The sequence below is a fragment of the Pteronotus mesoamericanus genome, unplaced genomic scaffold (assembly GCF_021234165.1).
Source record: "Pteronotus mesoamericanus isolate MK-2021 breed Mesoamerican mustached bat unplaced genomic scaffold, CSHL_Meso_final scaffold_85, whole genome shotgun sequence".
Lineage (NCBI taxonomy): Eukaryota > Metazoa > Chordata > Mammalia > Chiroptera > Mormoopidae > Pteronotus > Pteronotus mesoamericanus.
This window is the reverse complement of record NW_026555329.1, coordinates 20996326-21018662: the sequence shown is the minus strand read 5'-3', so window position 1 is coordinate 21018662 and position 22337 is coordinate 20996326. Positions and strand designations below refer to the sequence as shown.

At 41.8% G+C, this 22337-nt stretch overlaps 1 protein-coding gene across 1 annotated transcript in view; it reads right to left on the bottom strand.

The window, feature by feature from the left end:
• The window catches only part of CDK6 (cyclin dependent kinase 6), a 212295-nt gene that overhangs the window by 40006 nt on the left and 149952 nt on the right, over positions 1-22337 (bottom strand). The gene's annotated exons all lie outside the window — the stretch shown is intronic.

Genomic DNA, 22337 nt, shown 5'->3' with positions numbered 1-22337 from the left:
GAAGGGCTCTCTCTTTTGGCCTCCCTCATCCCAGCCGTAATTGCCCAAAGGTGCGGCATTATCACTCAACTGAATGGAAGAAAAGGCATAAAGATTTGTGTGCAGCTCTTATATTCCAACAGTGACTGTGCATAAAAGACTATTTCTCAATATACACCTTCCGCTCTAGGCAGGTATTGCTTTTCCAAGACTACACTGCTATTTCCATAGCTTGCCTAATACAGTTCTTGTTAAAAATCCAATCAAATATCTACAAAATTCGGCTCAGGACAAGCTTCATGATTTTCTGTTGTTCTAGTCCAATCTGGAGTACTATGGAAGTTTTCTTAGCTCTTGCAGTATTTAGATCTGTACCACGTAGCTTAGCACTTCCATATGCACAGAGTCTACTCCCAGTCGCTAATTATTACCTGCGAACACATCATGCCCAGTTTTCATATTTGCTTATGTAGGTTATAACCTGAGGTCCTGGCCACAGACCTGGGTGAGACATGAGAAGTGATCTTCAATTTCTTTGCTATCCCCCCCGGTACCCAGAATAATCTTAAACAACTGGAAGGTTTTTCAAAGAATACTTGAAAAACCATAGAAGTTTCTGGTTTCAGTAAGTTTTATTTCCCATAATGCAAGTGTGTCGAATACATAAGTGTAAACATTAGCGTGCTCTAAAGGAATAATGCTAGGATCAGCATCTACTTAATATGTTTATATCATTTCAATTAGTAAAATGATAGAACATCTCTAAATGTAAAATTAAGTGCTTTCTGGGAATATAAAATAAAAAAACACTGAAGAAAAACTTCTGAGATTGTGTCAATAGGGAGAAATATGGCAAGACTGTTTTGAGGAAGGCAAGGGCCAAACAATGCATTTGGCCCATTTTGTGCCAAATCTACACAGAGTGATAGGTTGTGAGCTACAGGCTGCAATGTATTCATTCACAATCATTACTTCTTTACTCAGTTCCCACTTAGGCTGTGCTCTCTTAGCACATAGATATTAGGTATACAGTGGTGAGCAAAATAGAGATGGTCCATAGCTTCATGCGTAATGGGACAAAAAAGGCTTTAAAATAGAAAATACTATAGTAATAAGTATGTAATTGCAAATTGTGGTTAAGTGCCATGAAGGAAAAGAACATGGTGCTATTGCATTGAATACCAGAGGGTTCTGATTTTATTCTGGGCTAGAGAAGGCCTCTTTGAGGACATACATTTAAGATGATACTTGAAGGGTGAGATGGAGCAGCCAGGGGGTGCGCTGGGGGATGGGTGGGGGAAGTTTCAGGCGGAGGACTCCTGGAATCACTGTCGGAAATCTCTCGAAGGCACTGATAGAACTGCTGTGTCTGCAGGGCAACGCCAATATACTTATGAATCCCAACAGAAAGGACATAGGAAATTCCTTCCCTCATTCAACAAACATTTATTGAATGCGGACTATGAACCAGATATGGTTCCGTGCCCTTGGGAAATCCAAGTAAACAAAGCAAATGCTCTTGCCTCTGTGAAGTTTAATGTTCCGACAAGACATAAAAGCACTGAATTATATTCAGCTAAATATTGCAGGTCTGGCCACAGACCTTGGTATGTTATGATGAAGCTAGAGGAGGTTAATAGTGATGTAAAGGATGCAGTGGACAGCTGTTACAATTTCGCATGGTACCTTGTGTTTTTGCATGCATGATGAGGAGAGGCACCAATGGCTTTTGACTGGGACTGGGTTTTCAAGTGAACAGCCTTGGATGATAGAGATAGTGTCTCCCTCTAGAGTCCCAGCATGTTTGTTTACTCTTCAACATCATAATGTCTCCTGCTGGGGCAAAGGTCAGGCGGACACACGGCTCATTATTCAAGAGTCAGGTTCCCAAGCTTGGGATTTGTTTTCTGTAACACACCTGCTGTGTGTATAGGTGTCCCTTGGCCTTCTTCTCATTTACCTCCTGGACCTGGGGATCTGGGAACTGGAGCACATGCCGACACTCTAGCTACTACCACTGCCTGAGTCATAAATGACCTTTTGTCTCTAGCCCAGGAGTCTTGTGTCTTCTCCCTGCATCTGTGAAACTGCGGCAGGCTAATTTGTTAGTTTGCAAGTATGGTAAAATCTGAGATCCCTCACTGTTCTTGGACTCAGTCATCTGACATATGGAAGGATGGAAACTTTTTAGGTTAGAAAGACAAAACCCAAGAGGGGGATAAGGCTGAAGTCTATAAAATCAATAACAGGAAACTTGGCTGTGTTCACCAATGTGGAATATCAAATCAAGTGGTCAATCCCTAATATTTGGGAGAGGTGAATTTAGGGCAAGAGAAAGGAATTTCTTCATATGGAGGATACTAACCTTATCCATCTCAATAAATGATGCTGAATGTAAACAGAAATTGTTTTTAACTCAAGATGGAAAAAAGACTTACTTGTCATGACACTATAAAGCTCTAGAGGAGAACATAGACAGGAAATTTTCCAATACCCCATGCAACAATATTTTCACTGATACATCCCCTAGAGCAAAGGATATAGAAGAAAGAATAAACAAATAGGACTACGTCAAATTAAAAAGCTTCTGCACGGCTAAAGAAAACATCAACAAAATGAAAAGGGAACCAACCGTATGGGAAAACATATTTGCCAATGATACCTCGGACAAGGATTTGAACTCCAAAATATATAAAGAACTCACACGACTCTGTACTAGGAAGAAAAACAATCCAATTAAAAAAAATGGGCAAAGTGACATGAACAGACACTTCTCCAAGAAGGACATACATAGGACCCAGAGACACATGAAAAAATGCTCAGCATCACTAGCCATCAGAGAGATGCAAATGAAAACCAGAATGAGATACCTCTTCACACTGGTCAGAATGGCCATCATAAACAAATCAACAAACAACAAGTGCTGGTGAGTTTGTGGAGAAAAAGGAAAAACCCTAGTGCCCTGTTGGTGGGAATGCAGACTGGTGCAGCCACTGTGGAAAACAGTATGGAATTTCCTCAAAAAAACTAAAGATGGAACTGCCTTTTGATCCAGTGATTCCACTGCTGGGAATATACCCTGAGAATCCTGAAACCCCAATTCAAAAGAACCTATGGACCCCAATGTTCATAGCAGCATTATTCACAATAACCAAGTGCTGGAAACAGCTTAAGTGCCTGTCAGTAAATGAGTGGATCGAAAACTCTGGTACATTCACGCAGTGGAATACTACACAGCAAAAGAAAGAACTCCTACCTTTTTCGACAGCACAGATGGAACTGGAGAGCACTATGCTAAGTGAAATAAGCCAGTCGGTGAAAGACAAATACCATATGATCTCACCTATAAGTGTGACCTAATCAATAAAACAAACAAGTGAGCAGAACAGAACCAGAGGCATGGAAATAAAGTGACAGAGACCAGAGAGAAGGAGGAAGGGAGAGAATGGGGTAAAGAAGAGGAAGGGACAAGTCAAGAAACAAGAATAGAGGACTCATGGGCATGGACAATGGGATGGGGATTGACTGTAGGGCGGGGAGGGGCCGGGGAGAGCAATGGGGGACAAGGCGGGACAACTGCAACTGAAAAAGAAAAAAAGAGATTGTTTTTAAAGTTTGACAAACCTTGAATGCCCAATTCAATATGTAGTTAATGAGAGACTCAGTCTTTCCGAAGTTGGAGGATGATGTCCTCTACAACATGACCCTCATTAGCTCTCTTAGATGAGTATTGAAAAAGGTCATTAATCTGACCAGGGCCATTTTTAATCTATAAAATAAGAACTGGAGCCTTCTTTGCTTTATCTAAGTCTAATTTGTACACACATACATAGACACATATATTTGGAATCTGTAACTACAAAATTTCCTTTAGAACAAGCTATGATTCATAAAAATGAAATAATCTTGGTAAAATACGCTCATATTTTAGGGCACTTGTTTCCTAAACTGGATGTGCAGAAGACGTCCAGAAAACTTTAATAGGCATATGTTGAAAAAAAAGTGCCTGTGGTTAAATATGTTTGAAGGGAGCAATGCACTATATATCGTTGGAATTTCAAAATTAACATTACTAATAAGGGCTCTGATAAGTCTTGAGTAAGGAAACCTTTGTTTAAGCCAGCATTTCCCGAATTACTTTAGTGTTATCCTACCATTTCGGAGCATGCCTATTAACTCATCTTATGAAACATTCTTCCATAAAATAGCAAACAGAGAAATGTTCTTTTAAGGTATTAGAAATGAAGTTATATATAGTACCATATATACTGCTATAATCGCAACTTATCTAGAAAGACTCTCTAATTTGAAGTGAAAAATAAGAGTGGACAGGGACAGAAAGGATTTCCTGACTTGCCTCGCTGGTAAAAGATGGGCCGGTCATCTCTACTCGGAGGATCCTTGGCATCAATTGTCCTGGGTCCAAAAAGTCAGCGAGCCCCAATTTCAGGAATATTTCTATTTTTCCAGGAAAGCTTAACAATCATTAACTAACATTTATTGTTGCCAATTGATGTGCGAGGTGCTATTGTGAACACTTAACATTAAATTCTCACAATAAACTATGAAAGAGGTATTCATTATCTGTTTTTACAGAGAAGTAAACTGAGGCACAAGGAGGTTACATAACTAGTCCAAGGCTACAAAGCCAGTAACTGAAAAAGCTGGGATTTAAACCCAGGCAGTGTGGCTCCAGAGTATCAATCCTTATGATCTATTACCTTTGGAATTTATAGCATATACAAGCAAAGTTCCAGGTTGCCAGTGTAGTTCATATCACAAAGCAATTCACTGTACCTTCAAGTGGGGTTGACGCCTCATGTAAGTAGCCTTCAGAATGTAGGGACATAAAATAACACCCAGGACTTGTGCTAACACATCTTGAAAAGTTGTCCAAGTTTTACAGTTGTACCAAAAGAAATAAAATAGAAATGGGACAGCATGTACCCATTGTCAAAACAATCTCCCCTTTGCATAATTTCTTCTTTTTAGTACTTTGTTACAGTACACAACATTAACCTTTAAGTAAACAAACAAGAAACTACGAATATACGTGCCCTCTTTTAACTACAGCACCGCACAAGGCCATTTAGTTGAAATGGTTCATCTCCAAAATATTTTTCTTACAAAAAGATGACATACACACACATACATATTTGTGTTTCCCCCCCAAACACTGAACCCCTTGTAAACTCATAGCCAGTCACTGAGTGCCGGATCCCACTGAGTCCTTTTGGCCTTTGGAACTGGTGCTCCTGGGTGTACAGACTTTCTCAGCGAGAGAGCACTCGAACAGCCATTCTGAACTGTGTGTTCTGCAGCGTTTACTGTTAATTCCACTGTGTCCTGCTGGTCGCACGTGCGTGCGTGTGTGTGCGTGTGTGTGCGTGCGTGCGTGTGTGTGTGTGTTGCTGCTATTATTTGATATATTGGTGTGTTAATTTTCTATTGCTGCTGTAACAAATTACCACACATTTAGGGGCTTAAAACAACACCCATGCTTTATCTCACAGTTCTGTGGATCAAAAGCCCAGGGACTTCTTGGTTCTCTGTTCTGAGTCTTACGAAGCTGAAATCGAGGTGTTGGTAGGGCTGCACTTCATTCTGGAGATTCCGGGGGTGAATAAATTCCTGTCTTACTCATGTTGTTGGCCAACCATGTGGCTGTCATAATGAAGCCTCTATTTTCTTGCTGGCCATTAACTGGGCCACCCTTAGCTCCAAGAGGACTCTCTTCAGTATTTAAAGTGGCCCCTGCAACTAGGAGGCAGCAATAGAAGGTGAATCCTTCTCACATGTGGGATCTCTCTGACTTCCCCTCCTGCCTCATCTCTTCTGCCTCTAGCCTGAGAAAGTTCTCTTTTTAAGGGGTTCATGTGATTAGATGAGGCCCACCCAGAGGATCCCACATAATCTCCCTATTTTAAGATTCATAACCTTAATTACAAATGTAAAATCCCTTTGCCATGATAACAAAACCAACTCATAGAGATTTGGTTACAGGCATATTTAGGGTCCATTTCAGGTACAACACTTGGTGAACCTTTCAGGGCCAGGACGGCTAACAGTGGTGAATAATAATGCTAACCCTGCATCAAAAAACAAAACAGAACACCACAAATAGGTACGTAAAATAAATAAAATACAAAACAAAGAAAGAGTTTCATAGCTTGATGTTAAATTCCAAGTTTTACCCTGTTTTCCAGAAGTGGTTAGGTCCAGAAAACTTTGTAAAGATCAGCAGCCAGTTAGGGGATGGTGGAAGGTCTTTGCTATAAAAAGCATAATGAAATGCCCTAGACCAGCAATTGTTCAAATGGTAGCTGGAAGAAACAATTGCCAGAAGCACAGGATGACTTCAGGAGACTTAAAGAAATTACTGCCAATATATATATTCATAGGACTGCATCTCCAAAGCCTGAGAGAATGTTAAAAAATTGTTTCTTCCAACATGGAAGGGCAGGAGCGGAATTCTTGGTACTTCAGCTCATAACCCTTTAGTTGGATTCCAAAGAGACCCTGGAGATCTTGGGAGAGAGGCAGGGCATCAAGGGAGCTGAAGTCCATGGGAAGTGGACTTGAAACCAACGGGCATGGAAGTATGTCAATATTCTAAGAATGGGTAAAGGGTACAGTAATACGAGCAACACTGAGACATCCAACAGCATGAGCAACATGCGAGTTCTCACTCACTTCTAGGGAGGAACACCACGGCACTCACATGTTCATAGTTCAATACTCCTCATAAACCATATCAATACATTGTTGTTTAATGAGCAATTCCACTAATGTTGAATGTTTTAATTTCACTTTTGGTATTAATATGACCTTTTGAAAGAAAATCTAGTGTTAAAGAAAGATGGGAAAGTGCCAGAGTGATCATATCTGAGGGAACAAATCACCCTGCTGAAAGTTTAACCGGTTTGCTTTGTGCATCACTTCCTCAGTTCTCCTCTACCTGTCAATTCTGCTCTCTGTGCCTCCCGGGACTGTAATGTGGCCACTACATTTTATGTCTTTATAATTGTTTTTTACCCCAGTCATCTCCCTTTCCATTTCATCCTTAGTTTTTCACTTTGACCTACTCTTCTCAATTTTTTTAAGGTCTTTAGAGGCAATTTCTTCCTGCTGTAAGTGGGGTAAAATGAAACACATTTTTTGGTCATATTTAATTAAACTTTTAAATCAGATGGTACACTCTGCCTGAAGCATTTTCAGGGGAATTTCTAAAGTCCAATTATAGGGCTATTCTCATAATAAGGACTATTAATTCATAATGAAATTATTTGCTTTAACCTTCATCCAGATGCTGTTATGAAAAATATACTAACCCAACTGCATTCCGGCGGGGTCATTAGTATGGCCAGTACAAACAGGTGAGATCTGAAGTCACAGTTCCCGTTGGAATTTTTTGAAAAGCTGGGTGTTGGATCTGTAGACAATCCCTCAGAGAATCCTTCCAGTCCTTCCATACTGTGGCCTACCATTTTGATGTGCTAATTTTGATATTCCTCTCAATCAGCTCAATTATGTCCAATTGGTATTTAACAAACAAATGAACAAACAACATGATAACCAAATCCTTGCATATCTGAACCTTTCTGTTGCCTTCAAACATTTAGGACAACGCATCTGAGAACGAAGTTCTTGGGTCACAATCTTTCCCTCACTAAGCTACAGATATGTCTCCATTTTCCTCTGGTTTTAGTTAAATAAAAGAGAAGCCTGACAGTGATTTTCCTTCCTTTTTGTATAGGTTTCAAATAAATTTATTTGGCCCTTATTGGCTTTTTTCTTTCTCCATGCAATTCAAACACATGGTAGCATGTGCTTTGTGTCAGTCTTTGCAGTGGATTCCATGGGTTGCCTCCCCAATATCCACTTTTCCCCTTCACCTTGCAACAGAACCTGGTGTTCTTCAGACTACCACATATCGGATCAACAAATTCCATTTCTCTGGTCTCAGTCCCTGCTTCAACTGTGGGCATATGTCATAAGCAATCCTAAGGATGAATTCAGTACTCCTTTTTGGACCCCGGGTACACAGACAGGAATGTATTTTTTGTCTAAGTGAGTGTCCTTGTCTGAGAACCCTGGAACTATTGGAGTCACTTTGCCCTGAGGAAAGACAGAGTCTTTTGATGCCAAGACGCAGAAAATGGCATCTTACAGAAATGGAGCTGCAGCCTCTGGATTGCGATAAACCTGCAGCTAACCCACCTCTGGAATCACTGTTTATGTGAGCCAATGGATTATTCTTTAGCTGATCCACATTGAGTTTGCTATACTCACTACCCTGATCATCTCAAATACCAGTGTATTTTTTTCAGTGATTCTCCTCCAAATATTGTGAGACCTTTTAATTCACATATTCAAGTCTTACCTCAGTTTAGGAGCATTTTTCTTTAATTATGTTTTTATTACTGCATTTTAAGACCATCAAATTCTTAGGCCAGATTTCTATTCTTTGTCCTTCATAGCTGTCATTTTCTCACTGTTTTATTCTTTTTCGCAGCATTCTGTGAGAACTTCTCAATATTGTCTTTTACATCAACGATTCCATTTCTTATGGCATTAATTCTATTTTTCCTCCCCTCCCATCAGATGTTATTTGTGCCACTGTGCATGATTCCCTTACAAGTCCAAATCCCATTCATCTCCCTTTCCATCTCGCTTGCTGTTTTTCTATTTCAGAACGTTCAATTCTTGTGGCCTTCTGTTTCTGTTTTAGAGAATATGTCTTCTGGCATTCTTCTGAGTTAGTCTACTGCTTCAAAAATTTTTTCTTCTGACTTTGCTAGTTAATCATTTTCAGAGTTTGTATCTTTTTTTTTCCAGGCTTCTGGAAAATGTTACTTGCCTTCTTGAGTCATTTTTTTCAAAAGTCACAAAAATTTTATTCTTTTAGTTTGCTTTCTCATTCTTTTACGTTGGACAATCTACTCGGACAATTTGTAGTCAACAAAATGTAGACATTACTTTGAACTTACTTTGTAGTCACTTAATGCTCCCTAAGTAGCTCTTAGATCAATTTTAATATCTAGCCATGTTTCATCTAATATTGCTCTCAGGTTTCTGTCTCTACCTATTAGATACCCCATTCTTCTCACCTCCTGAATTCCTGATACCATTTTACACATTTTTGTGGTATTTGTACTCCTCTGTGAAAGAGAGGTATTCTGATGGCAGAGGGGAGTCGACAGCACTGTGGAGATAGTGGTGAAAAAAGTGTTGAGAACAGCTGCCCATTTTTTCAATAGAAATCAACCTTGTGATTCTGAAACAATGGAATCGGGGGAGGGGAAAGGTCTATTTAACTATTGCCAGTTGTACATAACAAACGTGAGTTACCAAATGTGTGTTTAAATCTAGTTCTGGTAAAGTGGGAATTCTCCCAAATAATTTTGCCATTTTTAATCAGGGCTGTACACCACTTAACCGAGAGCCTTGGAAATTAACTTTATTGCATGCTGACACCTGGAGAATTCAATATGACTCTGACCAGCAAAAAAGACACAGCAACTGGCTTCCAAATTACTTCTGAATATATATTAGAATGCCAAATTATTATCAATTAAATGATTGGGCAACATAGCGCAAACACATGTGGCTTCTGATGCCTGACTTCCAAAGTTTTGGATCTTGACCCAGGTTTTGGACCGAGAATGTCCAGCTAACTCTAACTATGCCAGTGATAAGAGAAGAGCTGGAAGCATCCAATTCAGCTCATAGTAAAATCCAATTTCCACTGGAAACCTGCTGTTTGAATATTTCAATTTGCAATTGCAATATTTCAATATGCAAATAAATATAGCCCACATACCTGTAGTTGCCTGTCATACCTTTTTTTTAATATTAAGACTTTGCAAAATGTTTATAAGGAAACAAAAATAAGATTCAGAAATACATTTAGCATATTCCTGGTTTGATGAAGAGTGTATGAGCGTGTGTGCACGCACACACGTGCTCCCACATGCATACACACACATACCCTAAGCAGCCAACAGCTCTTAAGTCTCTCTCTGAGTAAATTCTAAACATAGCCAGCAAAACTGGAATAATAAATCAGAAACCCAATACTACCATCTATTATCAGAGAAGGTATATGTAGAAGGCCATGTGGAATGCTCTGTATTTCCCATGGTTAAACTGGCAGGAATGGCAGGCTAGAATGACAAAGGCAGAGTGGTGATAAAGGGAAAGAGGGACAAAAGAGAATAGGAAAAGTTTGGAGGAAGGGAAGAGAAGGAAAGGAGGTAAAGGGAGGGAAACAAAGAAAACTGGGGAAGTATCTTTTATTTTTATGAGAAAAAATGCCCAATTTTTCTCAGTTAGGCCAAGTACTGGGTCTTATCAGACACCAGCTCCTCCAGCCACCATGAGAGGCCAGATGGGAGGCAGAAACTCAGTGCAAAACAATGGGGCATGGGTATCAGACAGACACAGACCACCCCACAGCAGCGGGCCACATGGAGTTACCAACAGATTGTCATGACAGCCTACCATTTTAGGACAAGATCAAGCAGAATATTGTCACATTTTACCATTTGTTACAATTTAGTGCCTTAGAACTGTTCTGTGGAGAATTATTTAGGTCTACAATAAAATCTCATAAATTTATAATTATCTGGAATATCTTGTACTGTTCATACCTTGTACATGTATATGTACAATACCTTGTGCATAAATAAATGATATTTATTGTCGTTTAATAAATCTGCACGAATGTTGTAAAGCAACAAACGTAATGTAACATCGTGCTTTGAGAGCGTTACCAAGGCCAGACTCGACTCAGGTTTGGGGTCCCAGCTTCAGTTAAAATTATTTTATACGGTCCTGGTACTTTTTCTTTTGTAGATCTGGGAAGCACCTCTTGCTCATGAGAACCAGGAGACAATGACGAGAAGTTTACCACCAACTAAGGGTTAGACTGGCAAGAAATGGCTTTCACTGTATAAAATATCTACTTTCTCTGCCAGTGCTTTGTAGTAAAAAATGGTGGCTTCTTGCCTCAAACTAAGTGCTTTTTATCCAGGTCAATGCTTGACAAATGGGACCAGAAAGACCTGAGACCTTAAGGTAGAACTGAGACTATTAGTCTGATTCTTTTCCTATTTAGAGAAATGTAAGGGCTTCCAGAGTTAGTCCAATGAGTAAACCCAGAAGGAAAAATGTGAAGCAAAGATGCATGGGGTTTGGTGACAAAGAAGACTTAGAAGGAAGAGAGGGTCCAGGCTCCACGCCCTGCCTGGGACGAGGATTGGAACTGAATGTACATTGCTCTCCAGGACTCGGCACTCTGGGACTCTGCAGAATGATCTTCATGCTGTCTGTGCACTGGAAAAAACTAGCCTGAAAAACTGCTTGGAACTTTATCTTAAGATAATTTTTTTTAACTGACAAAATGAGGTTGATTCTGTCCCTATTGCTACACAGCTGATAAAAAAGAAAACCCACAGTGAATTTTACAGTTGAAAGATGCTTCAAATCAAGCCTAACAACAGCTTTTCTAAATTATTGTATTCATTCACATCTTCTTCCTGATACTATTTTTATTACTTTTATTTTTTAAAAGATTTTATTTATTTTTAGACAGAGAGGAGAGGAGAGAGAAGAAAAGGGAAACATTCCTGTGTGATCACCTCTCATGCACTCCCTACTGGGGACCTGTCCTGCAACCCAGGCATGAGCCCTGACTAGGAATTGAACTGGCGACCTTTTGGTTCCCAGGCTAATGCTCAATCCACTGAGCCACACCAGCCAGGGCTTGATATGATTTTTAAATAGGGGTAAAAAGGTAGCCAAGGTTTACATAAAAGTCCTTCTCTTGTTTTACTCTTGACAACCTTTCTTAATCTTTGAGAATCTCAATCCTAACTCTCGCCTTAAACTAAAAACAGAGTTTACTTGAAGCTTTTTGGAGGGCAATTTGGTTTAGCTAAGCAGAATTTTAAATATGTGTGTTATCTGACCCTATAATTTTGTTTCTGGAATTCACCATACAGAAATACTAGGACAAATGTTCCACAAATAATAAGCACAAGGATTTTACTGCAACATAGGTTGTAGTAAGTCCACAACCAACCTCTAAATGTCCATCAACAGGAAATTAAATTATGAAATAAATGAACAATTATTCAGCAGTTTAAAAATAAGTTAGATTTCTATGAACTAATATATTATAATAAAATAAAGTAAGTAAGGCCATGTAAGAAGAGTATGGCATATAGTATAAAAGCCCATCTCTGTGTGAGAAATTTATAGCTGTGTATGTGTGCGTATGTAAACATGTATTTATAAAAACACACACTTGAATTTGCATTAAAAAGGTCTGGAATATATCCAGAGGGTAATCTTTGGGAATCAGATTTTGGATGGGAATACAGTAAAGACAATATTCACTTTTTATACTCCTGTACTATTTGACATTTTGCAACCAGACTATTTTACTTTGTGGTTAAAAAAGCCCCCCAAAAACTAACTGCCTGGCCGAGTGGCTAAGTTGGTTGGAGCGTCGTCCCATATAGCAAAAGGCTGGGGGTTTGATCCCCGGTCGGGGCACATACCTAGGCTGTGGGTTCCATCCCCAGATGGAGTGTATATGGGGGGCAACCAATTTATGTTTCTCTCTCACACTGATGTTTCTCTCTTTTCCTCTCTCTTCCCATTCCTCTCTCTCTAAAATTAATAAACATATCCTCAGGTGAGGATTAAAGATAAATAATAAAGCTACACTGGCATCTAGATTGCCGAACTTGTTCCTTCCGTCGGCAATTCTTGTTTCTGAAAGTGGTATGTGGCGTGATGGATCACACAGACACTGGGAGGCTCCCCGAAGCCAGCACTTTCTAAAGAGGACAGATTGGGGGAGATCTGCCAGTGATGATAAACACAACTTGCAGGTTGGCACCCATGTGCTATTCAGGAGGAAAAGGCCAAGCACCTGCCTTATCCTCAGGTCTCTTGGTTTTACATACACGGACCGCACCCAAACTAGAAAAGACGAAAACACAGGAGACAGAAGACTGAGAAATCAATGAAGGGTGGAAAGGCACCGACTTGTTCTCTCTCCCTTTCCCAGTAAGTGGCAAGTTGCCTGTGTCTTCTTTGATGGTGCGGACGTGCGCTGTCCAGCATAGTACACGTGACTACCCAGCACTTGAAATACGGCTAGTTTGAACTGAGATGGGCTGTGAGGGTAGAATTTACATCGGAGTTTGAAGAATTAGTGCAAAGAATGTAAAATATTCCATTCATTCATATTTTTATACTCACTGCATGTTGAAATAATACTATTTTGGATAACTGTGTTAAATAAAATGTACTATTAAAACTAATTTTACTTGTTTCTTTTTACCTCTTTATATGGCTACTAGAAAACTTAAAGTTACAAGGTGGCTCACATCATATTTTATATTGGATGGAGCTAGTTTAGACCTTCATATATACCCCATTGGAATATCTATATATTTAAATGTTTTAAAAAAGGATTAGCAGGGTGAAGATGGGGCATGTGCACATGCATATACACACACTCATGCCAGTTGTTATACTGCTGCTCTCTATCTTTTAAAAACAATTTTATTGAATTTATTGGGGTGACATTGGTTAATAAAATTATATAGGTTTCAGGCGTACAAGTCTATATTACATCATCTGTATATTGTACTATGTGTTTGCCATCCAAAGTCAAATCTCCTTCCATCACCATTTATCTCCCCTCTTTATTCTCTTCTACCTTTCCTGACCCCTTTGCCCTTTGATAATCACTATACTCTTGCCTGTGTCTACGAGTTTTTTTGTTAATCACTTTACCCTTTTTACCCAGCCCTTCAACTCCCTTCCCTTCTGACAATTGTCGGTCTATTCTCTGTATCTGTTTCTATTTTATTAGTTTATTTTGTTCATTAGACTCCACATGTAAGTGAAATCATATGGTATTTATCTTTCTCTGACTGGCTTATTTTACTTAGCAGAACACTCTCCAGGTCCATCCATGCTGCCGCGAAAGGTGAGACTTCGTTTTTTCTTCATGGCCGAGTAGTATTCCAGCGTGTAAATGTACCACAGCGTTTTTTGTCCGCTCACCTACTGATAGCTGTCCTCTATATTCATGCCTAACTTTCCAGTTTTGCTTGTTACAGTTCAGCATACCTTTTTTTAGGTCATACAGCTCTAAGTTCCAGCTCTGTCACTGACCAGATGTAGGATCCTGGGGGCAAGTCACTTGGGAGTGGTGTTTAAATTGAACCACATATGTCGAGGGCTCAGGACTATACAAAAGGCTATGTAATAAATTCTGTCAACAAGGATTAGCTGTGCTAGACATGGTAACAGTTCCAGAAATGATGCAGAAGCAAAGAATATCAGTGTTAGTGTGAATCTTGGACATTATTTACTCCCACGTTTTAAAGCCTGTTTAAATCCTCGCTATATGAAAGATGAAATCAAGGTGCCTGGAATAATGCTGAGCGAAGTGCACGATGGGCTGGGAATTTCTGCACTATGCAGAGGAGGGGATCCGAGGGCTCTGTGAGGCAGTGTGAACACCTTGGATGTGGCATCGTGCCCTCTCCATTTTAGAGATGAAGATACCGAGCCGCAGAGGTGGCAGGCTTGCCTTCAGTCCCCGAGCTGGCCGAGGCAGGGCTGCCACACAGACTTAGGTGTCTGGTTCCTGAGAAAGAATACCGCTCTGTGCCAGGTCATCACTGCAGCTGCAGGGGGCAAACCTGGGTGCACAGAGAGACCGTGGCTGAGGAAAGTACTGTGAGACACGTTCAGAGTGCCAAGGAGGCGCAGAGGCTGGAGGCAGGAGTGCGGCAGGTCTCCCCCGAGGACGGGTTTCTAGCGTTAGCTTTGGAAGGTGAAAGCGGCAGGAGGGCTCCGGGACAGGAGAAGTGCATGGGTTCCAGGGAAGAAAACACCGAGGCCTAATTTGGGGCCAGAAGGTAGGTCATGTGCACTAACATCTTAGAGAGAAACATATGCTGAGGCAAGAATAAAGCTGGGGCTTCTTGAGAGTCAAGGGTCCTATGCCAGTTTTCACAACTTTTTGAAAATGGGTGACAGTAGGAAGAGTAATTGATCCTAAATCCGCGAATGGGCAGGAAACAGAAAAAGAGGCTGCTGGGTTACTGTTCTAGGCTGGGTGACTGTTAAAGAGGGCCCAAGTGGGGCGACAGACGTCGTGACCTAAAGGGGCAAGATCTGAGAGACCTTGTAGAGACAGAATCCCCAGGACTTTATGTATGAGAAGTAATGAGGATTCCAAGGTGACTTCAAGGACCCAGCCAGGTCACTGTGGGAATGGGGGTTCCATCAACAGGAAAAGAGAAGGTGTCAGGAAGAGCTGGTGGAGGAAAGGTGTCTGTGGGTTTGGCTGGTAGGGAGTCAGTTCATCAGGGAAGTGGGATGGGGCTCTGGAACCCATCGGAGGGTTACCTGCATCTTATCTAGACAGACCGCTTTGGGAACAGCCAGGTTTGGGAGCAGGGAGATGAAGAACAGCTGGTGAGGGAACAGAGCGAGAGGCACCCAGGAGTGTGCTGTCGCCCACAGCAAGGGCAGGGGGGATGTCATGGGACGCGCGGCCCCAAGGCTCCCACGCTGGAGACACCAAGTGGAGTGAGAATGGAGGGAGGCGCCCCGTCAGCAGCTGGACTGCCAGCAGGTCTGCGCAGTTAGATACACCTGCGTTCAGCGCCTCTCCTCGTCATCGCTCACTGGCTGTGGCACTCTGTACTACTTAACCGCTTCAGGCCTCAGTTTTCTAACCTAGAAAATGGGGGACAACAGTACCCTAGAAAGTTGTTTTGAGATTTAAATGAAATTATATATTTTAAGGCACTGAATAGAGTGCTTAGTTCATAGCAAGTGCCCAATTAATATTAAGCATTCTTTGTATCATTGAAAGGATTTAAGGAATAGACAAGTGGTGAAGAAGTGGAGGCTGTATGCAGAGATACTGTTCTTTTAAGAAGTTTGGCCATGAAAGGAAGGAGAAAGACGGAGAGCATAGGAGGAGTAGTGAGGTTTTTTCCAGGATGGAGAGGTAAGAGCTATTCCGCAGGGAGATTCTGAAGAGGCAAATCGGGAGGGGACAGATGGGGGGAGAGCGAGGGAGGAGGGTAGGATCAACATGGTTGGGGGATTTGCCTGGGAAGGAGGAAGAAGGCATTGTGCTCAGAAATAGGAGACAGGGAAGAAAGAGGGTGAAGATAAACAGATTTTTGAGCTGAAAGGAACAGAGAGGAGCTCACTTTGGATAGCCTCGCTCATCTCAATGGCTGGAGGTGAGGCTAAATGTTGGCTTGGGAGTGTGGGAATAGACTGGGGTGCGAGGCCTGTGGGGGATGGACGGGGAGGAAATCGTAGCACAGACCTGCCCGAGACTAAGGGAGGGGAGCTGGAGGGGAGAAGACGTGCCACCAAAGGTCCAGATGGCAATGCTGAACAAGCACATGTGCTCTAGTTGCCCTTATTTTTGTCTGCAAGCACAGCTTTCTTTTTAATGGTGGGGCATTTGGATGATAATGATGTCCAAGATGCGGTGCCCCTGAGAAGTGAGCAGAGGACATGAGTTCATCAGAAGGTCACTGAATGCTTAAGTACCATCTGGGGGACAGGGAGAGTACAGACCGACTCAGTCAGGACCCTCAGACTCCATCTCCTCCTATGCGCAAAGCATTTCCATCAGTAACATTTCTTCTAACCCTACAGTTGTTCTATACTTAAAAAAAATCACTGCATCTGACTGTGACAGGTGATAAATTAAGACTGGGGAGAGGGCATGCGAGGGGATGGCAAAAGGGGCTTTGGCAGAATAATGCCTCCAAGCAGCAGATGGCTTAGATGGACAGCGGTCCCCAACCTTTTTGACACCAGGGACAGGTTTTGTGGAAGACCGGGGGTGGGGTGGGGTGGGGGAGGGATGGAGGGGAAGGGGGTTGGCGGGGACAGGAGGCAGAGCTTAGGTGAGCTTCACTCAGGGCCCGGTTCCTAATATGGGGGTTGGGGGCCCCTGGATTAGAATATCTCAATTCTCTTCTCAGGGGATGGAGCATCAAGAGAAAAAGGCCTGGTTTTAGTTACCTTCAAGGAGACTGTGAGGAAAAGTTCAGGGAAGGAGGGCAACCTGTGCCACCGAACAGGGATTCCAGAGGCAGAGCGGAAGGGATGAAATTGAGAGCCAGGGAAGGGAGAAGAGGGTTGCTCAGAACAGGGATAGGACCTTGGGGAGCAGCCACAGACCAGTATTTGGTAGCAGAAGGGAAGCAATGGCTTGGGAAGTTGGAGGGAAGGACACAATGGAAGAGTGGTAGGGAGAGCACTGAAAAGATGAAATGCAGTTTACGAAGAAGAACATGACAGAGGCTGACCCAGGGGCCAGACTGGAGAGGCGCTGGGCTGGCGAGCTGCAGGGTGGCAGGCCCGCCCCCTCGGGAAATGCCACACCTAATGGTGGCTTCTCAGCGTTGAGTCATGAGAACAAATATATTACTCAAATTCATGGTAAAGTTAAGACACACATTCAGAATAAGAGAAAGCCATCTTGATAAGATATTTATTTGTTCTTACTAAGAACTATCCTGTATGCATTATTGAACCAAGATTGGGTCTTCTCCTGGGTACCATATTGGGTATATCCTTCCTCAAGAAAATGCTTCTTTGGAGTTTTCCCCATTTGGTTGGTTCTTTAGAGAGAGAGGGAGGGAGGGAGGGACGGAGAGAGAGAGAGAGAGGAAGAGAGAGAGAGAAGAAGAAAAAAAGGCCAAGAACAATACCCAAGAGGAGATTAAGGAATCTCAAAGTCCGGCTGAGTGCCCTGGCTTCCACACACCTGTCCCAACCTAGCCTGAGGTGAGGGCTTTCCTCCCCCAGGTCAGGGCTCGTTTTCCGGCACCTTGGCGCTCAGGCCTGGCAGCTAAGGACCTCATTCACTTCGTGCCATTAAGGAGAACACTCAAATGTGGGGAAACAGCAGTACAGCAGCTGATGGGAAAATTGGCAAGGCACTCAGTGACATTTTAAGGACATTTGCTCACAGACCATCAACCACAAAGGACAGTTTTACTGTCAGTTTCTCAGTTACTGGGTGTTTAATTCATAGAAACCAATGACGACAAGCCTAGACAGGCCACCATACATGGGGTAACAGAACCATGAAGCCTTGTTTGTTTCTTTCACACAGTGACCGTATTTATTATGTTCTTTCTGGTGGCATTTGGCATTTCTTAGCTAGGGACCAGCAGAGCTGGCAACTCAGAACTTCTAAGAATTACTATCTGTTCACCACAATCTCCACATTCAAAGAATTAGTAGCATGTTTTATTTTTTAAATGTGCATTTTCTTTTTATGAGTTTGCTGTAACCTGGAAAACCCCATAGCTTTCAAACCACAGACAACAGTTCTGACCAGGATCACAAGGTAACCGATAGATACCTGCAGAGTCGACAACTGTGAATTTAATTTGCCATGAAGTTAAAAAAAAAAAATCAATGTATCTCATCCATCTGTTCATCTGTCTACTCATCCCATCCCATCCCGTCCCGTCTGGTCCTGTCCCTCAAGCTGGCTACTTGTCTACTGACCAAATTCATAGCGAAGTTATTTAGTATTAAAATATAACTCAATGTTGAGTAAAGTCAGATCGCCCATAGACAAAGAATTAAAGGAGGGAGATGAAAATCCAGCTCTTCTCCATTTTCTAGAATGCTACTGTGGGTCAGTGTGGGCAATTATTAAACCCAGATAATAGTGGCAGATGGTATTTAAACTCTCTGGCTCTTTGTCAACCATCTGTCCTAAGACTCTTTGGAGTTCATATTTTCTAGGTATTCGATTTGAGAATAGAAGGCGTTCATCCCTTAATATATCACAGAGAATTGGTCAACCTTTGCAATCTAGGAAAGACTAGAAATCAAAGCAATTTAATATATGGTTTGCTTCTTGACCTCTCTAAAATATCCTTGTGGCTACACTGCAATAACATTTAAACATTCCAGAAAAGAAAATGGCCTAGTAGGTAAAACAATAGCAAGGGCAGAAACATGGCAGAGTGAAAAAATCAACGGTTACCAAGTCAGGCAGACCCGGGTTCAAAAGCCGTTCACGCATTTAAGAGCTGTGTGCTCATGCACGCACTGTGGATCCTCCCGGGGGAAGGCTCTATCTGGAAACTGGATAATAGTCCTCACAGTGTGGGCTTGGTGAGATAATGCAAGGGAAGGCCCTGGCCCTGGGTTTGTCACATGACAGACTGATGTGAATTCCCTTGGCTTCTTTTTTTCTCCCTTGGTTATGGAGAATGGTGAGCCTTGTTGACGCATAAATGCTTTTTCCTCAGGGATTTTATATAAACAACTAGGATGTGCCCTTGAAGGAAGGTTAATCCTGAATTCTAGCCTTCCATAGAGAAATTGCTTTTTCCTCTCTGGTCTTCTCATTACACCCATTCATAGAACCCTCTGCTTCTTCACAGCTTTTACCCCAGCTCTGCTTAATTAACTAGCAGTGCATGCGGCACCTCTCTCCCCCAGTAGGATTTAAGTTAATCTTCTAGAGAAGGACCCAGCATATAGTAACCACTCAGTAAGGTATTTGTAGACTAAATGAAAAACATCTGTTACAGGGTTTCCAGCATGTGACATGTACCACCGGTGATATGAAATGATTTCAGGGGGTTGAACATGGACTAAATTTCTTAATAATTTTAATGGTTATACTATATATATTTTAGTGTGTATTAGACAAATAAATAACTGGCTCATCAAATCTGTTATTTTATGTATTTCTGCTTAGATGAGGCCAAGTGAAAAAGTAAATGATTTAGGGTAACAAAAAATTAAATGTAGTTGTCATAAGAATATGGCAAAATCACGAAAGGGTTAAAAGATGACAAAATTAGGGAAGTCTGTTTTCAGATTCCATGGGTCAACACTGAATCAAGAATCAAGCTGGAAACAGGTCAGGCTAAGCCATGGACCCCAGAACACATCTGGCATAAGTAAGAAGCATGCACATTCAGATATCTGGGTGTCATCACAGGAAATGCCAAATGTCAACTGAGCAGGAACAAGGGTCAAATCCCATGGCCATGTTCATGGTCACAGCCAAATTGGCAGGAACTATCTAGGAAACAAGACATCCGCCCCAGGAAAGGTGTGTGGTAGGTCCTGATTTGGTCTCCTTCAGCTTTAAAGGCACACAGGCCTGGATTCTGATATTGCCTCCCAGCACTGCCAGTTATTTCTCAGTCGGCTACCTCTGTGCACGGCTCCCAGGGACAAGGCCCTTTCTGTTGTGCACAGGTGAAGAGTCAATGGGTCTCTGCCCAATATTTCAACTTCCCAGCAAACTGAAGGAGACTGTTGGAGCAATTGTCAAAGCAGCCTTTCTCTCAGTCTCGGCCATTGAGTCCCCCTTCCCAGACCCAGTGCCGGGGTGAAGAGACAATCCTGCCATTTTGGACTGGAACATACAATGAATTTGCCTTTGGAAAAAATGCAACAATAGAAAACAGGTTTTGATGAATCAGTACAAATAATGTTTCATATATGTTCAAGGTTATATAGGATTCTGCAGGCTAGACTGGGAACCAGATTACCAATCACACTACCACTTCACTGGGAAAACGTTTTAATGCTATAAAATAAAAATTGGGGTTGCATTTTTCCATTGGGGGTGACTACCTATACTTACAAATGCAGCAAATTCCTTGCTAGCAAATGTTTAACATTATACAAGGGTCTATCTTACATTTTATCTCTTTTCACATCCTTAAGAAAAATATTGGTTTTGTCATTGATTATGAGTGTTGTTCAAGTCTTGTCCTATTGAAAAATAACCAATCACACTCCTGCCATAACAAAAGAAGGCCTCAATCTCTACATTTGAGGACAACTATAGGTATATAAATGTAATTCCAATAAACATTTTTCTAACCAATTCCCAGCTACACCATGTTACTCCTGGGATTAACTGGAATGCCAGCCCTACCTCTCTCCCTGCAATATTGACAATAAATTATTCCTTGTTCTGACCATAAGTCTTTAACCCAACGTTTTCCACACTTGTCTGACGCAAAGAATTACATGAGGCACTTTTAAAAGCAACAATGCCTGGCCTCACCTCTGCCTGGTAATGAATCAGAATTTCAAGGGGGAGTCTGAGAGCTGAACATTTACAGAATGCCCATCCCTGGTGACCCCCTCGTCCAACACAGTGGTTCTGACCACGGAGGGTGAATGAGGATCATTGGGAGGACTTGCTAAAACACAGGTTGCTGGGCACTAGCTCAAGAGCTTCTAATTCAGTCGGTCTGGGGTGTGGCATGAGAATTTGTGTTTCCAACAAGGTCTCCCATGACGCTGACGCTGCTGATCCAAGGATCATAGTTCCAAAACTGCTTACAGGCATACCTCGGAGATATTGCAGTCTAGACCACTGCAATAAACCGAGTATTGAGGTAAAGCAACTCATAATCTTTTTGCTGGTGGGAGGGTCTTGCCTTTAATTTGTAAACAAAAAGCAACATCTGTAAAGTGCAATAAAAAGACGTATGCCTCTACTTAGCCTGTTTGGCAAACATTGCAGCTAACCTCAATACTACCTTTTTTATCTGCCCTCCTCGGTAGAAAAACAACATTGGATTAGAATGCACAGCAGTTGCATTGGAATCATAGCCCTACTACATTTATTTTTAGATGCTCAGCATTAGACAAATAAATTTACCACGACGCCTCACTTATCTCTTATTGTGAGGAGCCAAAAGGTAACATCAGGGAAGCAGTTCGGTCCTGTATTTGGCACACAGTAAGGCCTGCATTAAACATCTGTGTATTTTGCTCTCCTTGCCATGATGCCCTGTTGTGAGCTACCAAAAAATCTGCTGAGTTCTAGAAATAGGTCTCAAAATTTATTAAATGCACAAAACTTCACTTGGTACAAACAAACAGGCAATGGCTGACCACTTCTCCTTGTGAGTGATCATGTAGCTTTGTTCTGAACATAACATTTCCAATGGGAATATAGTCAGCTTCCCAACTCACATTTTCCATGGGAGTAAAAATAGAAAACTGGGATTAGATTATAATTAGGTTCCCTGTTTAATTTTGACAAGGCTGAATTTAGTACCCAGGTATGGATTATTTTCCTGGCAGATTTTCCATTATATTGTTTGGCATTTCTTATGACCTGAAAACTGAACAAATGAATCAGAGACTCTCAGAGTCAGAAGAACCCGGGAGGTCACCTGCCCCTCCCCCCACCACTCAATGAATGCCGCTGAGAACACCTCACTGGGTGGTGGTCCTGTCTCCTCTTGGAACCTAGTCAGAATGCATTGTTTTCATGA